Source organism: Eubalaena glacialis, chromosome 3 (assembly GCF_028564815.1).
Source record: "Eubalaena glacialis isolate mEubGla1 chromosome 3, mEubGla1.1.hap2.+ XY, whole genome shotgun sequence".
Classification (NCBI taxonomy): domain Eukaryota; kingdom Metazoa; phylum Chordata; class Mammalia; order Artiodactyla; family Balaenidae; genus Eubalaena; species Eubalaena glacialis.
Window position 1 is genome coordinate 152109059 of NC_083718.1, and position 13385 is coordinate 152122443.

Genomic DNA, 13385 nt, shown 5'->3' on the forward strand with positions numbered 1-13385 from the left:
GCCCGCTCCTCTCACTCCAGTTCGCCTTCACCCACCCAGGAAGTTTCCTCCTTCCAGGCCAGAAGCACCCCAGGTGAGCTCCTGTTGAGCTCTCGCGGATCAGCCTCATCCTCGGGTCAGCCCTTGCCCCACACGAGGCTCGCCCTCGGGACAGGCAGAGTCACCTTCCTGAGCCAGGCGCTCAGGGTCGCCTCCAAGCCAGTCTTTCCTCTCTAAACCGGCCTTTTCCCAGCGGAGTCCGACGAAAACCCTTCTCCAGCAGTTCTCTCCAGTGAGTCTCTCTTCCACATAAGTCTCATTCTACCAGAGCGTGTACTTACCTTGCTAGCCCTTCCTGGATTCAGCCTCTTCCCCTCCTGATCAGGTTTCCTGCTGGGTCAGATCCCCCGATTCAGTCTTTTCCTCCTCAGTTCTGCTACCACTCCTACCCGGTGGGCTCTATCGCTGTCCAAGCGGAAAACAGGGAAACATCCTTGAACAGGTGTGATGGTCCTACCAGTCTTGGTGCTGGGAAGGACGTAAGAGGTCACGTGTACTGGGGGAATCTTCACTAAAACCTGTTCTCAGGGTCTTTTCTCTTGCCATTCTGCTTCCTTCAGAGTCAGTCCTCGTGCTTCCCAGAAAACCGCTCAGCATCACTCTGGGAGCCTTGTTCCTCCCTCTCTGTAAAGAAAGACAATTGTAATCTTCCCGTGATGTCCTGAATGGTGAGGGGGATGTGCACCTGTCAGTCCCTTCCCACTTTTTTGACCAGATCTCACCCCAGCCTCACCTTCTCAGCCTGTTCTCTGCAGAGCTGGTGGCCATGGACTTATCCGTTGGGGCCCACCCCAGCCTTCCTGCCTGCCCTGTAGTATCTCCCCGCCACCTTGTAGTCTCCTTGGCCTGGATTTGTCAGGGCATCTAAGGCAGAACACTGGGATAGGTTATACATTGGGGCGGGAGAGTTTCCTGTGTTGGGATCAAGAGACTTTGGGGGTCTTTTGCCTAGCATTCGAGGATAGAGATACTGAGTGAAAAATGTTCTCCCCAGGAACCAGGAATCACGTTAATAACTTGTGCCTCAGGTAAAATAACTAACTTCAGCTTGCAGGAATTTTCAACTTCATAAGTGAAGTCTGTTTCTTTCCCAGTTTATTTGGTGTTGCTTATCCTATTTTGACAAGCAGATATTGGGGAAGAATACTTGGAAAATGGTGATTTAATCTTGGTAGCGAATCTCTTTGGAAGGGTCCTCCTGAAAACTCAGATTCGGAAAATGGCAACATTGACTTTTGGGTGTTCACTTTTTAAGTCTAGTTAGTGATAGGCATTAAGCAAGATCCTGTTGGCAGGCTGTTGTTCTCTGGCTCTGTTGGCCAATTCCAGCGGGAATTCTCCCCTCTTGAAGATTTTGTTCCCCTGAGGACTTCTATAGATTTGCTTCTTAGTTGTGTGCATACTTTATTCTCTCCTTGGGTAAGACCATGTTTTCAGTTTCTGTTTACTATCATCTCTGGATATTTTCTTCAGGCTCTGTCCATTTTATAGACAGTTAAGTAATTTAAATATGTTCTTGTGGTTATATATTTAAATATTAACATCTACACAAAGTAAATACTGAATCAGGAGTATTATCCTTCATTGTTTCACATATAAGAGAACAAACACTGATGGTTCATTTATATTGAATAGCCAAATAAGTCAATTTAGAATATTTTGATTTTAAGACATTAAGAGGCAATAAGGTATATTGTAAAGGCACAGGAAAAAGAAACTTCCCAAGTGTTAATATATGCCTAATGTGCCTCCTTGTTATTTAAAAACTTGGCTGATTTGTGTTTTTTAATTTAATTTTTTAACTGCTTGAGGCAAATAAACTGAGGTAACAGTGCACCCTGGTTTCACATTCATTGATTTGTTTATGTCACCATCTCCTCCCTGCCCCAGCACACATTTAGGCATAGCTATGCTCAAGTGAGATCCTCCAGGGCAGGGACATCTTTCAATTCATCTGTTTGCCTCAGTGCCCATCTGGAAGAAAGTGATTAATAACTGTTTGTCTTATGAATGGCTGAAAATTCTAAAGGGCTGTATGACAGTTACAAACATTAAACTGATGCTGAAGTTAGTTTCTGCCTCTGATCATGAGATGATAATAGTTTTGGAGTAGGTTCATTCATTCAACCAATATCTGTTAAGTACCTTTTATGTGCTATGCACTGTACTGGGATTGTCTTGTGTATAATTTTTTGCCTTTATCAACTAAGCAAAACTAACAGTTGGGGGAAAAACACCTGAAAAATATTTTAATTTACTCTTTCCTTCCTCTTTTTCCTGCCTGCCAACCAACCCTGCAACTCCCCAACCACCAAAATAAATTATGTAAATTATCATGGTCTAGCTTCTAGACAGGATAGACTATTAGAATAATGAAATGTTAGTTTCATTCCCAGCTCTGCCAGGAGCTAACTGTATGGCATTAAGTCTCCAGGCCTCAGTTTTCTTAGCTTTAATATTCATTCAACAAATATGTACTGACCATTTATTATGTACTAGGAATTATTCTAGGTACTGAGGATATACTAATGAACAAAATAGATGGTAATTCTTGGAGCTTGGAGACAAAAAACACATGGAGCTTACATTCTAGTTGGAGAGTTTGAATTAGCTGATCTAAGGACCTTTCCAAAGAACATTCTTTTTTATAGATCATATTCTATGATTTGGAGATCTAGTGGTGACTTTCCTACGGTACTTTAGTGCTATATAGACTTAGTGGTTTTTTTTTAAATAAATTTATTTACTTATTTATTTATGGCTGCGTTGGGCCTTGGTTGCTGCATGCAGGCTTCCTCTAGTTGCAGTGAGCGGGGGCTACTCTTAGTTTCAGTGCGCGGGCTTCTCATTGTGGTGGCTTCTCTTGTTGCGGAGCATGGGCTCTAGGTGCGTGGGCTTCAGTAGTTGTGGCTCGTGGGCTCTAGAGCACAGGCTCAGTAGTTGTGGCGCACGGGCTTAGTTGCTTTGCAGCATGTGGGATCTTCCCGGCCCAGGGGTCGAACCCGTGTCCCCTGCATTGGCAGGCGGATTCTTAACCACTGCGCCACCAGGGAAGTCCAGCCTTAGTGTTTTTTAATTTTAGTTTTCTTCGCTAGGTATTCTATTCTTGTCAATAAGAAGTAAAACTTGAGTGAGAAAGATCTTGTGATTTTTGCTTATGGTGGTAGATTACAAAAAGATATTAATGCTTCCTCTTTTTAAACTTTGCTGATTGCCCATTTCTTCCTTAAGGCTGTATCTCTAATAATAATGATAATAATACTATTAACTTCCCTTTGGGTGTTACTGTATGCCAAGAATTTTACTTCACTTAACCTAACACTCCATTTTACAAATGAGGGAAATAATTTACATAAATTAGTAAGTGATAGATCTAAGATTTGAACCAAAGTCTGTAGGACTTCAAAGTCTGTCCACTGTACTTCTCTGTGTACTACATGCTCGGCATATCCATTGCTCCCTTGTATTTTTTATTCTTTTTTTCAGTATATGCCTTGTTTTCCTAATTAGGTACTAAACTTCCTGAGTATGGAAGCATTATCTTTTGCCTCTGAATCTCCAGTACCTTTCATGGTTTCTTGACAGTACAATTGTGGGTGCACAAGTATTGCTCTTGATGATGAGGAAGGTTTTGTTTTATTGAAAGATGGCATAATATGAGTATTTTAAATAATCATCCATCAGTTCAGCTTTATGCTGAAGTTTTCTTGTTTTAATTTAGCAAGGATTCTTTTTTTTAGTAATAAAAAAGCCTTTAGAAAGGGACTTAATTAAAACAATCTTAATATTTGATAAAAAACAATACATGCTATAAGGATACTTTTTTTTTAATGCTTTTTTTAAATTGCAAGAGTGATAAAACTGCATTACAGAAAATTTGGACATTGGAGGGAAAAAAATCCCCATAATTTCAGTTTTTGGTGTTTATTTTCAATTTCATTAAAGTAGACAGTATGTGTTAATATGGGTATCACCTTTGCGGTCTGGTTTAACAGTTATGATGGTAAATACAGGGCAGAGTGTGAAAATTACAACATGTTCTCAGAAGCAGAAAAGGAGTATTTATTCAACATGACATACCATTTGAGTTCCTACTATGGGAAAGGCACAATAATTATATTCTTCTTTTTTGCCTGCAATTACAGTCCAGTATATTCAGGAAATCTTTGTTTCCTTGAGCAGTATTTAACAGTTTTCAAAAATGGCTTGGAATGTTCAGCATTTGGGAGGAGCTGTCACAGTTAAAATTAATTAGGAACAGTTGGTTTGTCCAATAGAGTGTATTCTTTTGTTTTCACTCTATTTGCAGACAGAACAATGATAACAGACTAACATGTAGTAGAAAAAGATTGAGCATCTTTATTTAGTAACGAATCATAGTTCTAATCTCCTCTCTCACTAATAGTCTAATTTAAGGTCTCAATCTAAGGTGTTTTACTTGCTCTTCAAGGAATTTTAAACACAGTTATGTGCTTCTTTGTTTTGTGAATTTTGGACTTAATAAATTTGGAACTCTGGAAACCAAAATCAGGAAAATGGCTTAAGCGAGAGAAGGGGTGGGAGAGGGAGGTATGTAGGGAGGGAGGGGGGGAAAAGATCCATTGATAGAGGTCTGGGTAATTTGGAGAATTGGTAGAAATAAATGAAAAATTAATCTAGGCAGAGTTCGTTAGGCAAACCCATATACTAAAATTTCATTTTAAAGTAGTGGAAGTCTCATCAACAAGATAAAATATTATATCTTCATTAAAAATTATGTTTATTAGGAGCTGTTGTTAATCTGAGGGATGTTGTAATTTGAATGCTGTATTACAGTACAGTGGAAACATTTTATTTAGACAAATAATCTAATCCACTTAAGCATCATAGAAAAAAGACTGGAAGAAAAAAACACCAAGATTTTACGATAGCATGGTTATAATTTTTACTTACCTTCTTTTCAACAGTGAGCATGTATTTCTTCTGTAATCAGCCAACTTAGCATTTCTATGTGACAACTTTTTTGAAAATTCACCCTTTTAAATTGAAATCAATAACTATATGTAATATTGATATCAACTATACTTCAATTAAAAAAATAAATAGCTATATGTTAAGGAAAAATTTGTGTTCTAAGATGGCATCTATCTTCACATTTCATCTTAAACATTCCCGTGTTTGGGTTTAGAGAAATTGGCCAGAAGAATGATAAAAATTATTATCACAATTGGTTTGGAGAATTCAGTCAGAGGACTAATTTATAATTTTGTGTGCTGCTTTATAATTTACGAAGCATTTTATGCTCTCTCATTTGATCTTCACAATAATCAGTAAGCTAGACTATTATTATCATTATTTCAAATTAGAGAATACTGAGGCTCAGAATTTTGACTTAGGTTTATGCTGGCTCTTTTACTTACCGACTGTAAAACTTATGTTAAAAAAAATTCACACATACCAGTGAAAGTCTCCATCCTGCTCTTGGCCTTCAACCCCATTCCAAGAGGCAGTCATTCTTGATGTTTTTTGTGTGTATTTCCAGCAATAGTCTGTGATGTAGTTGCAAAAAAAAATATATATATATATACACACACACATATATGCACACACACACATATATATAAGATATGCTATATATATAGTGTGAGTGTATGTATATTTCTTTTGAATAAGCTGCATATTTTGTGGCTTATTATTATTTAGCGTAATTGATCTAGGAGATTGTCCTATATGAGCACATACAGATTTCCCTCATTATTTCCAACACTTGAGAATATTCCTTTATATGAATATACTGTAATTTATTTAACTAGCCACCTAATGATGGACTTTTATGTTGTTTCTGATCTTTTGTTGTTACCAACAGTGCTGCAGTGAATATTCTTTTATACATCTTTGTGCACATGTGTATGTGCATTAATTTTTAGTAGGTATAATTTGGGGCCAAAGGATATTTTTAATTTGGATAGAGACTGCCAGTTTACATTCAGAAAGGTTATACCATCAACAGTGTTTGTGCCTTTTCCCCATCAACGTGGTATATTATCAAGTTTTGGTCATTGTTAACCTGGTATATAATAATGATGTTTGTTGAAAGTTGGCCTCATGCACTGTGCTTCCCTATCACATAAGTGTGAGCTTTTTAATATTTTGTACAAAAGTAAGATAGAAGTGAGGTATAAGAAACTTTGTGATATAAATCATGCTTTAATGAATTGCAAGTGCAATTAAAAAATAATGGTTGGTACTACAAAGCTACAGTAATCAAAGCAGTATGGTACTGGCACAAAAACAGCCACATAGATCAATGGAACAGAATAGAGAGCCCAGAAATAAACCCATGCACTTACGGTCAGTTAACCTATGACAAAGGAGGCAAGAATATACAATGGAGAAAAGACAGTCTCTTCAGTAAGTGGTGCTGGGAAAACTGGACATCTACATGTAAAAGAATGAAATTAGAACATTCTCTAACACCGTATACAAAAATAAACTCAAATGGATTAAAGACCTAAATGTAAGACGTAAAACCATAAAACTCCTAGAAGAAAACATAGGCAGGACACTCTTTGACATAAATTGTAGCAACATTTTTTTGGATTTGTTTCCTAAAGCAAAGGAAATAAAAGCAAAAATAAACAAATGGACCTAATTAAACATAAAGCTTTTGCACAGCAAAGGAAACCATCAACAAAACAAAAAGACAACCTACTGAATGGGAGAAAATATTTGCAAATGATATGACTGATAAGGGGTTTATATCCAACATATATAGATAGCTCATAACTCAACATCAAAAAAAAACCAACCTGATTAAAAAATGGACAGAAGAACTGAATAGGCATTTTTGCAAAGAGGACATGCAGATGGCCAACAGGCACATGAAAAGATGCTCAATATTGCTAATCATAAGGGACAATGCAAATCAAAACCATAATGAGATATCACACACCTGTCAGAATGACTGTCATCAAAAAGAACACAAATAACAAATGTTGGTGAGGATGTGGAGAAAAGGGAACCTCCATACACTGTTGGATGTAAATTGATGTAGCCACTGTGAAAAACAGTATGGAGGTTTCTCAAAAAATTAAAAATAGAACTACCATGTAACCCAGCAATTCCACTCCTGGGTATATATCCAAAAAAACACAAAAACACTAATTTTAAAAGATACCTGCACCCCAATGTTCATAGCAACATTATTTACAATTGTCAAGACATGGAAGCAACCTGTGTCCATCAACAGGTGACTGGATAAAGAAGATGTGGTATGTATATATATACAATGGAAATATTACTCAGCCATAAAAAAGAATGAAATTTTGCCATTTGTAGCAACGTGGATGGACTTGGAGGGCATTATGCTAAGTGAAATAAATCAGACAGAGAAAGACAAATACTGTATGATAGCACTTATACGTGGAATCTAAGAAATACAACAAGCTAGTGAATATAACAAAAAGAAGCAGAGTCACAGATATAAAGAAGAAACTAGTGGTTCAGTGAGGAGAGGGAAGGGGGAGGGGCAATATAGTGCTAGGGGATTAAGAGGTACAAAATATTATGTATAAAATAAGCTACAAGGATATATTGTACAACATGGGGAATATAGCCAATATTTCATAATAACTATAAATGGAGTGTAACCTTTAAAAATTGTGAATCACTATATTGTACAATTGTAACTGATATTGTACATCAAGAACACTTCAATTTAAAAAAAAAATAAAGGTTGGAACTCTTTTAAAAACTTGTTTTTACGCAGTACAACTATGCAAAGAAAAGTAAGCCTCACTTCCTCTTTAGATTGGGAATTTTGTAATGGGGATTTAACAGTACCAGGAGTTTCCCATCTGAAATAATCAAGCTGCTTATTTCTTGTTATGTCTTCAGTAAAAATTTGGCCAAGAACATACTTTTGGGGGGAAAACTTCTATATTACAATACTTTTTTTTTTTAAGATCATGGCTTCTCAACCTTGGCACTGTTGACATTTTGGGCCAGATAATTCTTTCGTGTGGGGGGCTGTCCTGTGCATTGTGGGATGTTTTGCAGCATCCTTATCCACAAGATGCTAGTAGCACTCTTCCCAGCTGGGGCCATCAAAATATTTCCAGACATTGCCAAAAACTTCCTGGGGCACAAAATTGCCCCAAGTTGAGAATCACTGATTTAAATATACTTTTTAAAGTTAGTGATCCACTAAGGCATTTGGCAATTACAGAAATATGTGCTTTCTTGGGATAGGGACAGAGGGAATAGTTTATCTTCATATTTTAATTTCTAAACCTGCCATGAGCCATGAATGACTAATTGTGCATGGATATTGAGCTTAAAAAAATGGTAAGACAACTGAAAATTGTGAACTTAATTTTATGTGTGATTTCTCTGCCTTTCTTAGTGTGGTCTTACTTTAGTTGTGGAACAATTCTATCTAGTGGGCTAAATATTAATGCAAAGATCCTGGAAGGAAAACATTCTTATGCCACTATTGAGAAGGAAAAGGACTGATGTTATGTAAACTAATAAGCAGTAGGTACTTTTAGGTGGTTTACATATATTATTTCACTTAATATTCACAGCCTTTCTATGAGTAGGGATTAATCTTCTGCATTACTTACTCAGGGTTGTGTTGTAAGTGGTAGATTTGAGATTTGAACCTGGGCACATCTGTTCTAAAGCACATTTGCTATGCTGCTTCCTGTAAACAGCCATTGACAATATTTCAGACAAATTTAGGGATAAAAATGAACATTCACATGATATTACATTCCTCTATTGTTATGTAAAAGGAGCAAATTACTCAGTGGGATCTGTGTGTGAGTGTGTGTGTGTGTGTGTGTGTGAGAGAGAGAGAGAGAGAGAGAGAGAGAGACAGAGAAGAGGTCAGTTTGAGGATACTAATAATTAATGCATATTGAGAACTTATGATTTGTCAGGCACTGTTTTCAATAATCCTTACAACCTGTTAACCAGATCATCCTTATTATTCTTGTTTTATAAAAAGAGAAAACTTAGGCACACAGGTGAAGTAACTTGTTCAAGGTCAAGCTACTGCTAAGTGGTAGAGCCAGGGTTATAACCTAGGTAGTGTAAACAGCTTATATAAATTGAACGAGTCTGTATTTCTGAGGGCAAAATAGCTCTGACAGAACTAATTAATGGTGCCATTCCTTGGTTATAACTGAACATATGTTCTAGGCTGCAACATCTTACGTGAAAATCAACTTTTCATTTCATAGACCACATCTCTAGAAAGTGATTGTTGTACCAAGTTATAGTGGAGGGTTTTTGTAGACATGATAGAAGGTAGTTTTACATTTTGCTACCTCTAGGAATTTATTGCTTATGAAAACCTAAGCTTATTTAGGTTAGTATACGTCACGTCAGTATTTACGTTTAAGCTAATAGTCTCTTGGACATGGAGTTCCTTCAGTATCGTATTACTAAAGATCATACCGTGTATCAGAGAAAATTTTCCCTAAAAAACAAACTATTTTACTGAGTAAAATAGAACTGCTAGGTCTGGGGATTTCTGGTGCTCCAGATATGAACAATTGTTGAGAGCTAGGGTGAAAAAATGGGAGTCTCGGGCTTTGCAGTCAGAATGTCTTGAGGTAAACAAGACTTATTTTCCTTTAACCTAACCAAAAAATTAATTATCTTCTGAACTATATCTGCATTTAGAAATATGAGCCATATCAAGTACTTTTATTTTATTTATTTTTTTAATACTTTTAAAATATATTTTAATTTATTTTTGGTTGTTTTGGGTCTTCGTTGCTGCGCGTGGGCTTTCTCTAGTTGCGGTGAGCGGGGGCTACTCTTTGTTGTGATGCACGGGCTTCTCATTGTGGTGGCTTCTCTTGTTGCGGAGCACGGGCTCTGGGCATGCGGGCTTCAGTAGTTGCAGCATGGGGGCTCAGTAGTTTTGGCTTGCAGGCTCTAGAGCGCAGGCCCAGTAGTTGTGGTGCACAGGCTTAGTTGCTCTGTTGCATGTGGGATCTTCCTGGACCAGGGCTTGAACCCATGTCCCCTGCATTGGCAGGTGGATTCTCCGCCGCTGCACCACCAGGGAAGTCCTCAAGTACTTTTTTTTTTTTTTTTAGAAGATTTGTTTATTTTTGGCTGTGTTGGGTCCTATAGTTGCAGTGAGTGGGGGCTACTCTTCGTTGCGGTGCACGGACTTCTCATTGTGGTGGCTTCTCTTGTTGCAAAGCACGGGTTCTAGGTGCCCAGGCTTCAGTAGTGGTGCCATGAGGGCTCTAGAGCACAGGCTCAGTAGTTGTGACACACGGGCTTAGTTGCTCTGCGGCATATGGGATCTTCCTGGACCAAGGCTTGAACCCATGTGCCCTGCATTGGCAGGCGGATTCTTAACCACTGTGCCACCAGGGAAGCCCCAGTCCTCAAGTACTTTTAATAAAAGTACTAGAGGTGCTGAATTTATAAAATGTTTAAAAATTGTTTATTTGTTAAGAGATGTTCTTTGAGCTTCCTGCCCTATTATTTCATTCTTTTTATTTCTTCTTTGGCTGCGTTGGGTCTTCGTTGCTGAGCGTGGGCTTTCTCTAGTTGCGGCGAGTGGGAGCTACTCTTCGTTGCGGTGTGCCAGCTTCTCATTGCGGTGGCTTCTCTTGTGGCGGAGCACGGGCTCTAGGTGCGCAGGCTTAAGTAGTTGCAGCACACGGGCTCAGTAGTTGAGTCACGTGGGCCCTGGCGTGCGTGGGCTTCAGTAGTGGTGCGTGGGCTCAGTAGTTGTGGCATGTGAGCTTTAGGGCGCTCAGGCTTCAGTAGTTGTGGTGCGCGGGCTCAGTAGTTGTAGCTCACGGGCTTTAGAGCACAGGCTGAGTGTTGTGGCTCATGGGCTTAGTTGCTCTGTGGCATATGGGATCTTCCCGGACCAGGGATTGAACCCCTGTCCCCTGCATTGGCAGGCAGATTCTTAACCACTGCGCTACCAGGGAAGTCCTATTTCTTTAAAATTTAAAAAAAATTACTTTTTAAACAGCCATATTGATGTACGATTCACATATTATACAATTTATCCATTTAAAATGTACAATTCAGTGGTTTTTAGTCTGTTTATAGTCATGTGCAACCATCACCACGGTCAATTTTAGAGCATTTGTATCACGTGAAAAAGTAATCTCTTACCCTAGGTATCATCCCTTCTCCTCCATGCTTCCCCCAGCCCTAAGCAACCACTAATCTACTTTCTGTCTTAATAGATTTTCCTATTCTGGACTTTGTATGAATGTAATCACATAATACGTGGACTCTTGTTGCTGGATTCTTTCACTTAACATAATGTTTTTGAAGTTTATCCAAGTGTAATAAGTATCAGTACTTCATTACTTTTTATGGCCGAAAAATACTCAGTTTTATTGTTAAACCACATTTTGTTTATCCATTGATGGGCATTTAGGTTGTTTCCACCTTTTGGCTATTATAAATAATCCTGCTATAAACATTCACGTATAAGTTTTTGTGTGGATACGTGTTTTCATTTCTGCTGGATATATCAGGTCATATAGTAACTCTATGTTTAATTGCTTGAGGAACTGCCAGACTATTTCCAAAGCAGCTGTACCATTTTATATTCCCACCAGCAGTGTGTGAGGATGTGGATTTCTCCACATCCTCTCAAATAATTGTTACTATCTGATTTTTCAATTCTGGCCATCCTAGTGGGTGTGAAATAGTATCTCATTGTGGTTTTGATTTGCATTTCCCTGATGACGAATGATGTCCAGCACCTTTTCATATGCTTGTCAGCCATTTGTGTATCTCCTCTGGAAAAATGTCCATTCTCATCCTTTGCCCATTGTTTGTCTTTTTATTATTGAGTTGTGAGAGTTCTTTATATATTCTAGATAAAAGTTCCTAATGAGATAGGTGATGTGCAAATATTTTCTCCCATTCTGTGGATTGTTTTTTTACTCTCTTGATAATGTCTTTGATGTACAAAACTTCAAAATTTTATGAGCCCAAGTTATTTTTTTCTTTTGTTACTTGTGCTTTTTGTGTGATATTTAAGAATCCCTTGGCAAATCTCAAGTCGTGAAGATTTATCCCTGTGTTTTCTTCTAAGAGTTTATAATTTTAGCTTTTACACTTAGGTCTTTGATCTGTTTTAAGTTAATTTTTATATATGATGTAAGGTAGTGCATTCTTTTGCATGGATATACGATTGTCACAGCACCATTTGTTGAAAAGACTGTTCTTTCCACATGGAATGATCTTGTAAAAATCATTTGACCATAGATGCATGAGTTTATTTCTGGACTCTTAATTCTATTCCGTTGATCTGTATGTCTCTCCATGTGTAGTATAGCACTGTCTTGATTACAGTTGCTTTATAGTAAGTTTTGAAATTGGAAAGTGCTAGTCCTTTAACTTTGTTTTTCTTTTTCATGATTGTTTGGCTATTCCATGTTTCTTGCAATTCCTTATGAATTTTAGAATCAGCTTGCCAGTTTCTACAAAGAAGTCATTTGGAATTCTCATAGAGATTGCACTGACTTTGTGATTAGTGGGAGTAATGCTGTCTTAACAATGTTAAGTCTTCTGATCCATGAACATGGGATTTTTTTCCATTTATATATATAATTTTGTTCAACAATGTCTTGTAGTTTTTAGAGTATGAGTTTTGTACTTCTTTGTTAAATTTATTCTTAAATATTTTGTTCTTTTTGACTTATTCTTATTTGAATGGAATTGATTTCTTAATTGCATTTTTACATTGTATATTGCAAGTATATAAAAATACAAATAATTTTTGTATATTGTCTTTGTATTTTGCAACTTTCCTGAACTCATTTGTTAGTTCTAATAGTTTTTTAGTAGATTCCTTGGGAATTTTTATATATTAGAGCATGTCATCTGTGAATAGAGATAGTTTTACCTCTTCTTTTCCAATCTGGGTGCCTTTTATTTCTTGTTCTTGTCTAATTTCCCTGGCTAGAACCTCCAGTACAGTGTTGCATAGAAGTGTTGAGAGTGAACATTCTTGTCTTGTTCCTGACCTTTGGGAGAAAGCATGCATATGTGTGTGTGTGTGTATGTGTGTGTGTGTGTGTGTATATATATATATATATTCAGTGTGTGTGTGTATATATATATATATATATATATATATATATATATATTCAGTACTTTGAAGGTGCCTAGTTCAGCCATTGATTGTTTAGGAAATCTAGTATTATTTGAAAGGGGTTTAATTCACATTTTGGTTATGTAGTTCAGGGTTTCTTGAGAGTGGTCCTGTACTATCAGTGTCACCTGAGAACTTCTTAGAAATGTAAATTCTTAGACCTCAGCCCAGTCCTATTCTGAATCAGAATCAGAAGTGCAAGGGATGG

At 37.4% G+C, this 13385-nt stretch overlaps 1 protein-coding gene across 3 annotated transcripts in view; it reads left to right on the forward strand.

Annotated features, from left to right (window-relative positions):
- EPS15 (epidermal growth factor receptor pathway substrate 15) overlaps positions 1 to 13385 on the forward strand; it is a 158161-nt gene that overhangs the window by 529 nt on the left and 144247 nt on the right. The window lies entirely within an intron of this gene.